We start from the raw sequence: 14127 nt of genomic DNA on the forward strand, positions 1-14127 counted from the left end.
TTCCCTCTCTCATATTGCTCCTTTTGTCAAGAGAGGAGAATAAGTGAAAATATGATTATGTTCTCTGCAGCTGAGTGTGGAGAAGCTCTATATAGTCAGTAAAAGCAAGAGTCAGAAAAAATAAGATCTGACTATGGCTCAGATCATGAGTCCCTTATTGAAAAATTCAGGCTTAAATTGAAGAAAGTAAGGAAAACCAGTAGCCCATTCAGGTATGACCTAAATCAAATCCCTTATGATTATACAATGGAGGTGATGAATTGATTCAACAAATTAGGTCTGGTAGACAGAGTGACTGAAGAACTATGGACAGAATTTCGTAACATTGTATAGGAGGTGGTGACCAAAATCACCCCAAAGAGAAAGAAATGCAAAAAGGCAAAGTGACTGATTATCTGAGGAGGCTTTACAAGTAACTAAGGAAAGAAGAGAAGGACAAAGCAAGGGAGAGAGGGGAAAATATGCCCAACTGAATGTAGAGTTCCATAAAATAACAAGTAGAGATAAGAAAGCCTTCTTAAATGAACAATGAAAGGAAATAGAGGGAAACAGTAGAATGGGATATACTAGAGATCTCTTCAAGAAAATTGGAGATATCAAGGGAACATTTCTTGAAAGGATAGGCATGATAAAGGACAGAAGTGGTAAGGACAGAAACAGAAGAGATTAAGAAGTGACAAGAATACACAGAAGAACTGTAACAAAAATGTCTTTATGACCTGGATAACCACAATGGTGTGGTCACTCACCTAGAGCTAGACATCCTGGGGTGTATAGTCAAGTGGGCCTTAGGAAACATTAATTTTTCCATCTGATGCTAAGAGCAAACTCATAGGAAAAGATCTTGATGCTAGAAAAGATTAAAGGCAAAAGGAGAAGAGTTTGGCAGAGGATGAGATGGTTAGGTAGCATCACTGACTCAATGGACATGAATTTCAGTAAACTTTGTGAGAGTGGAGAACAGAGGAGCCTGGTATGCTGCAGTCCATTTTGTTGCAAAGAGTTGGACAGACTTAGTGACAAAGCAACAATAGTTTTATCAACCTTGGCAATAATTTGAATCAGTGATGTGATTTCATATCATGTACTCTGGGACAAGGTCAGGTACAGAATCAGTGCATATATTTTGCCAGTGTCTAAGTCATTGTGACTGGTAACAGTGTAACACATTATTGAAAGTATTACTTGATTCCTGAGTCATATTGTTTTTTCTTTTTAATTTGTACTTACAGCACAAACAATGCTAGTAATATACCATTTTCTACTAATACATGAGTAGCTCCCTAGGAGTGCAATGTGCTTTACAAATTAATCCTTTAGGAGTCAATAAAGTAGAAATTATTAAAATTATTTTGAGAAAATTAAATATGCCTATGGAAAGGAAGAAGGAAAAATATCTGATTGTTTCTTATTTATTCAACCAGTTGGTTTCCCAGTGGTTTGAAGTATTAAAGAAAGTTTTAAAAATTTGCTAGCATCTGCCCTGGATGATTCTGATTCTACGTGTTCATGTGGGCTATTTTGTAAACAAAGATATGAAGATGTGTATCATTTTTAAATTGGTTTTTATTGGGCCTATTTTAGGCAATGGATTTTTTAAAAATTCCTCACCCTCGCTTTGATTTTGGCAATGGGTAGGCATAGCTATAGCTTCCTCTTATCAACTCTTGATCCTGATGTTATTCCTCATATGAGGGAAGCAAAGGAAGAAGGGTTCTGTTTGAAAAATCTTGAGGTTCACTTTCTTTATCTGTAGTATTTGTGTTCAGTGTAATAAAATTTTATGAGTACCTACTGTGTGTCTTGCATAATTCATTAAGGACTTGAGTCATTTTTTTAAAATCTAATGACTTTCTGTTTATAAAGGTAAAATTTCATAGAATTTCACACAGTATAAGCAGACAGAGGATTAAATACACATAGTGGATAAAAAGCTGGAAGATAATAGGACGATGTGTAGAGTGAGCACCCTGTATGTTTCTAACGAGAATGAAAGGAATTTAGGAAGCCTAAGGAGACTCTGAGAGGGTAAGGTTTTAGTTATAAGTCAATGATCACGTTATTAAAGTTGTACCGTTGTACTTATCAGTGCTTTTCATCATGCAGTGACATAGTGAAAAAAATAATGAAGTGGAAAAGTCAGTTCCCCATATCAAAAGATCTGAAATAAAAGTGCTCTCAGCCAAAGAAGGCAAGATCTGGAATTTTTTTAAAATGTGGATATATAGAATAAATATGCAACCCTCCTGATAATGTTGGCTGATGAAATGAAATTCACCAACTGTAATTCTGGCACAGACACACATAGTGCTGCACACACACACACCACACACACACACACACACACACACACACACACACACAAACACCCTCTGCATATCCTTAATCATTTGCTATCTTATTTACATTTCATTTACTAGAGTAAATTCTATCATTTGAACTTTTAAAAAATATATTTCAGTATTACTTAAGGAAAAATAAGAAATAATGTGATTGGCTTTCAAATAGCTTATTACCATTCAAATACTCTCAAGCTAAATTATATTAGGAAAAAAAAAAAGGAAGAAACCCTGTTTCAGCTTCCAAAACATTCTAAATGGAGACTTAGCTCTAAGTAATCAAAATTGCTTTAGTTGTGCAGAGCGGCATTAAAAGCCTTGTCCACTAATTGAGTGAAGCGCACTACTGGAGCAGTCTTGTCCCCTCATTAGATGGTCTTGCAGGCACTGTTTGTCATCCTGGGTTGCTGGGCTCAATCTAACAGTACTGCTGGCTCAAATTAATGGTAATTCATTATGACACACTATGTCCTTCCCCTCAAACAACAATGCGAAGCCTGTAGGGCATCTGCCTGCCACTAGTACTTATTTATCATGTTCCTTCCCACTTTAGTTCAAGCAACCACCTTTGTATGAACCTTCTGACTACTTTAGCTAACTGGTGATTGGAGATGGAACTGGACTGAAGAATTACATCCAGTTCCTCTCCTCTAATGTTATTGGGAATAAGAGAGTGTCTAACAGTAGGCTGGAAAATGATGCTGTGTTCTGAAGGAAGCATGCATTTGTACCTGTGTGTATAGAGACTTCTGTTGGAATACAAATACCTCCCCTGTAACAAATCACGGGGAATATTGATAGAAAATATTGAAGCAGAATGTTCATAAGTGTGGTATAAATCCAAAGAGAATAAAATTGTTCTGACTATATGGGTTTGGTGATTTAACACATTTAGAAAGAATCTTCAGATTTATGCGATGAGCATTGCTGTTCAAAATGCTGCTTTTCTACTTTGGCAAGCGAGCAGGATGCTACTCCTAGGGATGAGGTTCTAGTGGTGATGCAATTGGACACTTCCTCCCAGCAACTCTAAATTGTATGTTTGCATCTATCAGTTATTGTGTTGATTCAGATCATTTGTTCTGTCTATGGAAGAATGACTCAACTCTACTGGTAAAGAGGAGCTGAACAATGTTTGAACACAGCTTTTCTCTGAAATCCTTAAATGGCCCAAGAGTGTAATAAAGGTTGCATGTATTGACTAGTTGACTCCATAGGTTGGAATTGGTGGTTCATAGTCCATATGGGGTACGGGAGAGTTGTGGCACTCACTGTTTTCCCAAGGCAGTGTCTAATCTCACTGTAGGGCATCTACTCCAAGCAATGTGGGCCTGGTGGGATTTTAACAGCATTAAAAGCCTGCCTACTCACACACCATTTATTGTTCTAAATCCCACAATTAAATTAATTCCTTTGGGCTATATATATATTAAAAAAACACGACAATTTTCTTGATATAATCAAATTGCTTAGACTAGTTAATAGACTACTATTAATTAGCAACCATTTATTCATTTATTTATCTAGTGTTTATTTCTGTTAACTCTATTCCTTCATAAAATACACTTCATAAAATGTAAAACAAAATCCATCAGTTCAGGACTGCTCATTATTTCATTTCACAAAATTCTTTGCATAAAATATAGATATATCTGCTTTTACATAGCAGTTTTTTGCTTTTCTTGACTAAATGCCTGCTCCCTTCACCAGATCGATTCCATCTACATTGTCTTCATAATTTCAGTGCAGAACAGAACTCACACCCATATCCAATCCATTTGCAAATCCTATCTCTAAAAAAATATGTATTCTTATTTACCACTGTTGCTTTAGCTCAAGATGACATAAAGTATTGCCTGGAATATTAAAACAGACTCTCCACTACTATGGTCTATTCTTAAGAGAGCTTTGGAAATAAGTGGGGTCATTTTTAGTTGTCAGAATTTCTGGGGATTACTACTGGCAATAGGTGAGCTGAGCTTAGAGATGCTAGATGACATGCTGTGTGCTTGAGGTCAGGACAGAGGGGAGCTGGCCACCCAAAATGCCAGTAGCAACTCTACTGAGAGATACTGAGCCCATTAAAAACTTCAGACATGGAATATCCTACTTCTGTTCAAACCCCTCCAAAGACTACTATTTTTTCTAAGAATAAAAGCTAATATCTTTCCAATGGCATATAGGCCTGACACAGTCTATCCTTTCCCCTGCCTCACTTATCTGACCTCATTTCTTAATACTCATTCATCACTCATGGCACTGCAACCACTCTGAAAATACAGTCATGCCAGCATGCTTTTCCTGTTGGCTGAAAGTTCCTTTTCTGATATGTACCTCTCACTCCCTCCCCTCTGTATTCAAAGGTCCTCTTTCTCAGTTATTCTGCTTAAAACTGTGAATCCTCCTCTCAGATTCCTACCCACAGCTGTTTGTCTCCAGAGTACTTGTCAGAATCTAATATATTATGTTACATTCTTGTCTGTCTTCCCTCACCAGACTATGAGCTGCATAAACAATTCTTGTCTGTTTTGTTCCATGCTACTATGACATCTATTTCTGCTTGATTGACTATACCAAAGCTTTTGACTGTGTGGATCACAATAAACTGTGGAAAATTCTGAAAGAGATGGGAATACCAGACCACCTGACCTGCCTCTTGAGAAATCTGTATGCAGGTCAGGAAGCAACAGTTAGAACTGGACATGGAACAACAGACAGGTTTCAAATAGGAAAAGGAGTAGGTCAAGGCTGTATATTGTCACCCTGCTTATTTAACTTATATGCAGAGTACATCATGAGAAACGCTGGATTTGAAGGAACACAAGCTGGAATCAAGATTGCCGGGAGAAATATCAATAACCTCAGATATGCAGATGGCACCACCTTTATGGCAGAAAGTGAAGAGGAGCTAAAGAGCCTCTTGATGAAAGTGAAAGTGGAGAGTGAAAAAGTTGGCTTAAAGCTCAACATTCAGAAAACGAAGATCATGGCATCTGGTCCCATCACTTCATGGCAAATACATGGGGAAACAGTGGAAACAGTGTCAGACTTTATTTTTTGGAGGGCTCCCAAATCACTGCAGATGGTGATTGCAGGCATGAAATTAAAAGACGCTTACTCCTTGGAAGAAAAATTATGACCAACCTAGATAGCATATTCAAAAACAGAGACATTACTTTGCTGACTAAGTTCTGTCTAGTCAAGGCTATGGTTTTTCCAGTGGTCATGTATGGATGTGAGAGTTGGACTGTGAAGAAGGCTGAGCACCGAAGAATTGATGCATTTGAACTGCGGTGTTGGAGAAGACTCTTGACAGTCCCTTGGACTGCAAGGAGATCCAACCAGTCCATTCTGAAGGAGATCAGTCTTGGGATTTCTTTGGAAGGAAGGATGCTAAAGCTAAAACTCCAGTAATTTGGCTACCTCATGTGAAGAGTTGACTTATTGGAAAAGACTCTGATGCTGGGAGGGATTGGGGGCAGGAGGAGAAGGGGACGACAGAGGATGAGATGGCTGGATGGCATCACTGACTCAATGGATGTGAGTCTGAGTGAACTCCGGGAGTGGTGATGGACAGGGAGGCCCAGTGTGCTGCGATTCATGGGGTCGCAAAGAGTTAGACACGACTGAGCAACTGAACTAACTAACTATGACATTGCTTAGAATAATGTTTGTTGTGTAATAGGTGCTCAATAAATAGTTTTTGAATGGATGAATTTAAACTCATAACAACCTTGAGCAGTATTGCATTAAAGAAGTGGACATTTAAAAGCTGAGATGTCGGGGACTTCTCTGGTGGTCCAGTGGTTGATAATCTGAGTTTCCAATGCATGGGGCACAGGTCTGATTCCTGGTTGGGGAAACTAAAGATTTCACATGTACTGGTGCCATCAAGCATAATTATAGTAAAAAACTAAAAAATGAGAGGCTGTTTGATTTGGCAAGAGACATATAGCTTAGGAAAGAGAGAATTTTGCATCTGTTTCTACATACATTTATTTATTCATCTTCTAAGTATTTCTTGAACTCCAGTTTAAATCAGGCACTGTTCTAGGTACAAAAGGTAAAGCAATGAAGAAAATTGGCAAGGTCATTAAAAAAAACACAACAAAGAAACAGTTTTAGAGATGCTAAGTGCTATGCAGCAAATAAAAGGAAGAAGGGATTGTGACAGGTGGTGGGAGAGTGCCTCCAATTTTTGTACTTTTCCCAGTTTAATCTGACTAGCTCACATCCATGTTAGTAACAATTACTTTGTTTGATATATTGGCAAGCACTTGAGAAAGCAATAGGGAACTGATACATGGCCAAGTATCTTTTGAAGTTGTCTATGTGGTCTATTCAGAGAAGGCAATGGTACCCCAAGAAATTTTAGTTGAAGTATAGTTTACTTATAATACTGTATTATTTTAGGTGTAAAGAGAGGAATAGTGATTCAGTAACTTTGCAAACTATATTCCATTTAGGTTATTATAAGGTAATGGCTTTAATTCCCTGTGCTATACAATATATCCTTGTTGCTTATCTGTTTTATACATTGTAGTTTGTATCTGTTAATCAGTTCAGTTCACTCACTCAATCGTGTCCGACTCTTTGCAGTCCCATAAACTGCAGCACACCAGACCTCCCTGTCCATCACCAACTCCTGGAGTTCACTCAAACTCACGTCCATCGAGTCGGTGATGCCATTACATACCCCTAATTTGTTCCTCCCCCTACTTCTCCCCTTTGGTAACAACAAGTTTATTTTCTGTATCTGTGAGTCTGTTTTCATTTTGAATATTCATTCATTTGTATTTTTGTAGATTCCACATAGAAATGATACCATACAGTGTTTGTCTTTTTCTGTCTGACTTATCTCACCAAGTATAATATTTTCTATGTCCATCCACATCCCTCCGAATTACATGGCTGAGTAGTATTCCAATCGTCTTTTGGGGCATTTTGGTTGCTCCTGTGTTTTAACTATTTTAAATAGTGCTGCTGTGAACATTGAGGTGCATGTCTCTTATCCAGTTAGTCTTTTCATTTTTGAAAATGTTCATTTTTTCACATATACCCAGGAGTGGAATTTCTGATCATATGGTGGTTCTATTTTTAGTTTGTTGAGGCACCTCCATAGTGTCCATAGTGGTTGCACCAATTTTACATTTCCACCAACAGTGTCCAAGGGTCGCCTTTTCTCCATACCTTTTCTAACATTTGTTATTCGTAGACTTTTTGATAATAGCCATTCTGGCAGATGTGAGATGATACCTCAGTGTTATCTCTGCCACATACTGACCATGTGACTGTGAGCAGATAAGTCTCAGTGTCCTCATTTGTTATGTGCTCACAATGCACATTTCATAGAGCGGTTGTGAAGTAAAGAGCCAGTGCAGATAAAGTGTCTAGTGGATAAAAATGAGTTCGTTATTTTTTTAAAGTCTTGGTTAATATTTAGAAAATAGACATGGATGGAGTACTCCAGTGGATGTCTGTGTTCTGGGGAGGAATATAGGGTTATTAAAAGGGCACTAGGTGCCAACTCTGGAGAAGGCAATGGCAACCAACTCCAGTACTCTTGCCTGGGAAATCCCATGGGCGGAGGAGCCTGGTAGGCTATAGTCCATGGGGTCCCGAACAGTTGGACACACGACTGAGCGACTTCACTTTCACTTTTCACTTTCATGTACTGGAGAAGAAAATGGCAACCCACTCCAGTATTGTTGCCTGGAGAATCCCAGGGACGGGAGCCTGGTGGGCTGCCGTCTGTGGGGTCGCACAGAATCGGATACGACTGACGTGACTTAGCAGCAGGTGCCAACTCAGACCCTTTTCAAAGCTGTTTTATCCACACACTTAAATAGCAGTATACACTTTGTATAAAAGTTTTGATGTTCTATTTAGTAACCTTTTTGTTACTATGAAAGTTATATAATTTATTGGAGAAATGTTTAAAAAATGTAAATTAGCAAAAGAAACTAAGAAACTTTTAAATTCTAAAACTAACATTGTAACATTTTGGCTTTTTTTTTTTTTTTGAGTTGTTTTTGTATCTTGTATGTGAGCCTGTGTGTGTATCATTAGTTATATAAACTACAGATCTTCAGTCTATTAACCAGAATTAATCTTTCAGAACATTAATATTTTGGAACAAAATTAGTGTTTAGAAACTTTTGGATGCTGGAGTCAAAGGAATTTGTATTTGAATCTGGGTTCTGCTAATTATTAAGCCTCTTTTCCTCAGCAAATTAGTAAGGAGATAATCTGTAGTTTATTTAACCAGTGCTCTTGTTAGCCACTTTGGCTCACTCTATTTTTATGTTGCTAATAATTTCTAGATGAATACATTTGTGCATACCTTTTCTGGTTTTTGGAATTCTTTACTCAGTATGTATTTTCCAGAAATGAAATTACATATGAACGTGTGTGGGCTTCCCTGGTGGCTCAGACCGTAGAGAATCTGCCTGCAATGTGGGAGATCTGGGTTCGACCCCTGGATTGGGAAGATCATCTGGAGAAGGGAATGACTAACCCATTCCAGCATCTTTGCCTGGAGAATTACATGGACAGAGAAGCCTAAGGGGTTACAGTTCATGGGATCGCAAAGATCCAGACATGACTGAGCAACTATCACACTGGGATGAACATGTATAAGATTGCTGGTATAGATGATTCAAATATTTTTTCAAAAAATGTGGACTACTTTTAACTTTCAGTAGCCACACTTGAAAGTCCTATTGAAAGACTAATCTCTGAAGACTAGTTTAAAAGTAGAACGCTTTCCTTTTATTTTATTATTGGTATTTAATCTTGACATGCTATTAATATTATCTGTCAAGGAATAACCTATCAAAATATTAAATATATTTTGTATCATCTTAACATAGACTTTTCAAGACAGATGTGGTTAATTTTCCTTTTAAATGTGGGATTAATGTGTTAATGTGCCTTTGCTTTAATCTATGAAATTTTTTAAACTTGCTTTTTTGATTTATAATTTATATACTATACAATCCACTGATTTAAAAGTGTGCAGTTCAGTGTTTTTCAGTAAATTTAAGAAGTTCAATATTACCACAATATAACTTTAGAACATTTTCATCTAACAAAAAGAAGCTACATATTCATTAAAGTTACTCCCCATTACTTCACAAGTGTCTTCTCCCTGTAACTCTAAGGAACTGCTAATCTGCTCAGTGTCTTTATATATTTACCTATTCTGGACATTTCTTAAAAATGAAATCATATAATGTGTGGTCTTTTGTTACTGGCTTCTTTCATTTGGTATAATATTTTCAAAGATTATCCATGTTGTAACATACTTCGTTTATTTATATGACTGAATAATATGCCACTGTATGGATATATTACATTTTGTTTGCTCATTCATCAGTTGATGGGCACTTAGACTGTTGCCACATTTTGGCTATTATAAGTGGGATTACATTTGAGTACAAGTTTTTGTATGGACATATGTTTCATTTCTCTTGTGTATGAACATAGGAGTGGAATTGCTGGCTCACATGGTAACTCTCTATAACCTTTTGGGAACTGCCAAACTATTTTGCAAAACACTTGAAGAATTTCACATTCTTATCTGTGATGTATGTTTTTTTCCAATTTCTCTATACCCTTAGAAGCACTTGTTATTATCTTTTTTAAAAAATAGCCATCCCAGTGAATGTGACATAGCATATCATAGTGATTTTGGCTTGCATTTACCTAATATTGAGTATCTTTCATGTTCTAATTGACAATTTTTATATCTATCCTGGTTAAAATGTTTATTCAGATTCTTTGCTTATTTTTTAATTGGTTTGTTTGACTTTTTAACATAGAGTTGTAAGAGTTCTTTCTATATTTGTATACAAGTCCTTTATCAGATCTATGATTTGTAAATATTTTCTCCCATACTGTAGGTTACCTTTTCACTTTCTTGATGGTGTACTTTGAAACAAAGATTTTGTCTTTTGGTGTAGTTCAATTTATCAGTTTTTTTCTTTTGTTATTTATTTTATCTGTTGGTGTTATATTTGAAAAATCATTGACAAACTCGGGGTTACAAATATTTATGCTTTCTTCTAATAGCGTTATGATTTTTAGTTCTTAAATTTATTTATATGATTCATTTTGAGTTCATTTTTATATGATTTTGAAATATGAATCTAATTCCATTCTTTTGAATATGGATATCCAATTTTCCAGGACCATTTGTTGGAAAAATGATTATATTCCAATGTGTTCATCATTCCAATCAATCTGATGCTATTTAGAGTTAGTGCCAGATCTCACAAGCTAATGGGTAAGGTCTCCAGGTAGATTGCCCTTACTTCAGAAGACAGCTACAAGTGGGGTCCCCAGGCAAGGGAGACTTTTCCCAGGGTGAATTGGATATAGACTTAGGAATTCCCATGACACTTCTTCAGGGTCTCTAATGTACTAGAATGATTCATAGAATCCATGAATGTGGTTACTTATGATGACTTTAATTGTAAGGGATTCAGATGAACAGAAGAGGTAGAGGACACGTCTAAAAGGGTTTTGGTACAAGAGTCTCTGTCTTGTGCCATCCTCCTTGAACATCATTCTGTTCACAAGGAAGGAAATTCTGAGATTGTTGTTTGGAGATTTTACTGACATAATTATAGGCGTGGTTGGCTTAGTCATTGTTACACTCAGTCTCCAGCCTCTCAGTCTCCTCCCCCTAGAAGTCAGTGTAGGGGAGAAGGTCAGGGGTTGGGGGTGGGAGGTGTCTCAGTGTTCCAGCCCCCGAAACACTTGCTTGCTTTTTCTGATATCCTCTCCCAGCCTCAAGCAGTCTGGAAATCCTCTTAAGAGTCATTTCACTAGCATAATGAAGTCATACCTATCACTCAGGGAATTCCAAGGGTTTTCAAAGCTGCCTGTTAAGAACCAGGAACAAAGACTAGATTTATTTATTTTTTTGCCATACTGTAACTGTTCTCTACCCCCGCCCTGCCCCCATTGAATTGTCTGGGCAGGTGTGTCAAAATTGATTGACCTTAAATGTCAAGGTTTGTTCCTATGTTCTCAATTTTATGCCGTTTATCTGTATTTGTATTTTTATATCAGTACCACACTGTCTTGATTACTGTAGCTTTGGCTTTAGTTTGGAAGTTGTGAAGGATGCATTTCCCAACTTTTTCTTCTTTCATAGGATGGTTTTAAGTGTACTGGATCCCTTGCATTTCATATGAATTTTAATGACAGTCTGTCGGTTTTTACCAAAAAGGCCAGCTAAAATTTTGATATTGTGTTAGATACACTGATCAATTTGCAGAGTACTTCATACTAAGAATATTAACCTTTCTGATCCATGAATGTAGGATGCCTTTTCATCTTTCTTAGATATTCTTTCATTTCTTTCAGTAGTGTTTTAATTTTTAATATGCAAATCCTCTACTTATTAAATTTATACTTAAGCATTTTATTTTTTCATGTTGTTGTAAGGGAAATGCTTTCTTAATTTTACTTTTGGAGTGTTTATCACTAGTATATACAAATCCAATTGACTTTTATGTATTGATCAAGTATCCTGCAACCTTACATTAGTTTTAATAATGTTCATTACTTTTAATCATTTCTTAAAAATAAAATATCAATACTTAGGATTTTCTAGATAAAAATAACATTGATTACAAATAGAGATAATTTACTTTTTCCTTTTCAATCTGGATGTGCTTTATACCTGAACATAGCCTCCCTTTTAATCTTGAATAGAAGTGATGTGAGTGGGCATTATTGTCTTATTTCTGATAGCAGGGGGAGAGCAGTCAGTCTTTTACTATTAAGTATGATAGTTTTGAGGTTTTCATAGATGCTCTGTATTAGGTTGAGGAGTGAAAGTGAAAGTCATTTAGCTATGTCCGATTCTTTGTGACCCCATGGACTGTAGCCTGCCACTCTCTTCTCTGCATGGAATTCTCCAGGCAAGAATGCTGGAGTGGGTAGCCAGCCCCTTCTCCAAGGGATCTCCCCAACCCAGGGATCAATCCCAGATCTCCTGCATTGCAGGCAGATTCCTTACCATCTGAGCCACCAGGGAAGCTTTTTCAATGTTTATTTCATGAAAGGGTGTTGGTATTTGTCAAATGCTTTTTGGCATCTATAGAAGTGATCAAATGGTTTTATCTTTTATTAATATGGTATTAAATGTGTTATATTATTCGATATTTAGATGCAAAATCAACTTTGCATTGTTAGGATAAATCTGGTCTAGAATAGTTTTACAGTGAAATTACTTAATATTTCTTCCAAAGTTATATAGTAGAAATCTTGTTTAATTCCCTTTGTAACATTTATTTTTTTTCACCTAAGTATTTTGAAATTATTTTGATTTATCACTAAATACATTTCTTTCTTTTTTCTTTTTCTCAGCATTGCAAGAAGTAGATAATATCAAGGACATCAGGAGTGAGAGAGATTGGAGACTCAGCAGGTCAGAATATTGCATTATCATTTGCTGATCATTCTTGTCATTAATTTTGAAATTCTTGATTTCTTGCCACTTGTTTATTTCTTATCTGTGATTACTTGGTGTGGTCTTCAGTGTTGCAGCTAACTACTGGAGCCTTTCTATAATAGGTCCAGCACTTGGGCCTTCTCTTTTTAAGATTTGAAGGTAAAAAGTAATTTGAAGAGATTTTTAGGAACAGAGGACATTTTCTTACCTTTCAGAGTTACCCTGATTTCTGTTATCTATCTTATTGTGTGAATAGTTTTGAAATGAAGACTTTTCCATGACTTTTTCAGAATCAAAACCTTAAAACACATAAAATATCATTACTTATGTAATTGTAATGGGAGAACAGTTGGGTCAGGAAAGTCAAGTTTCCTTTCTTTTCTGCTGTATTCTCTTGGTGCAAGGACACCTCTAAGAACTCACAATATTCTTCGAGTCTGACGACTTGTGATGGCTGATCTCTTGCTTCAGGGAAGCCTCCCTGTGATTGTCTTAATCAGTGGTGATAAGTCTTGCTACTATGGCTTAGTTATTTATAGAAGCTTGAGGGTCCTCTCTTATAAGCCCTCCAGTGTTACCGCTTCCACAAGTTTCCTGGAGTTTGACTTAATGTCTCCACACCCAGGTCTCCTGGAGAGCAGCTACCAGTATTTTTTTTTCATGTTTCATCACACAGATAAATGGCTTTGTTCTTCAGTCTGATCACATCTCTTCAAGTGAAATGGTTTATTCAGAATGGAGCTAAGCTTAAAGTTCTTCTGCTTGGTGCTTCAGAGATTTAGTCGTTTTCTAGCATTAAGAACTAGACAGATTTTTATTATGTATCTTGTGAGAATACTACCCTCCAGCTTAAAGGAAAGATAATTACAAGTGCATCTTGATGCATCATATATACTCAGATCTCTGCTCTTAGCTAAATTAGGTAAGAGTCCTTCAAAGAGCTGTGTTTACAATGATATGCCCAAGAAATTGGGTTTATAAGTATGTCTGCAGTGATTCTTAAAGAGTTGAGAAGCACTTTTGGGTGATACTTTCATAAGGAGTTTTCTGGCAGTTAACATCTCTTGACTTTCAGTCTGTGGCTATCATTGGACTAAGCATTAGAAAGAAGCATCTTGAAACCAACGGCAGTGAATTTTCTTGGATACTGGCTGTTATGTATATATTGACCTTAAATTGAACACAGTTGTTGTTTGAGTTTTACGTGTTTGGAAGCAAAATCAAGAAGGAAGAGACAAATATCTCATAGATCCCTGATAGTCTTGAGGGATAGAGAGAGCCTCAGTCTAATTCACCTGTTTTACAAACCTACATTGCCTC

The 14127-nt window shown here is 36.6% G+C and overlaps 1 protein-coding gene across 5 annotated transcripts in view; it reads left to right on the forward strand.

Annotated features, from left to right (window-relative positions):
• The window catches only part of SOX5 (SRY-box transcription factor 5), a 1147842-nt gene that overhangs the window by 381413 nt on the left and 752302 nt on the right, over positions 1–14127 (forward strand). For all 5 annotated transcript variants that reach the window (XM_042247392.2, XM_042247394.2, XM_042247393.2 and 2 more), the window contains one exon: positions 12723–12783. The gene's annotated coding sequence lies outside the window, so the exon portion shown is untranslated. The remainder of the gene's footprint in view (positions 1–12722; positions 12784–14127) is intronic.

This window comes from Ovis aries, chromosome 3 (assembly GCF_016772045.2).
Source record: "Ovis aries strain OAR_USU_Benz2616 breed Rambouillet chromosome 3, ARS-UI_Ramb_v3.0, whole genome shotgun sequence".
Taxonomy (NCBI): domain Eukaryota; kingdom Metazoa; phylum Chordata; class Mammalia; order Artiodactyla; family Bovidae; genus Ovis; species Ovis aries.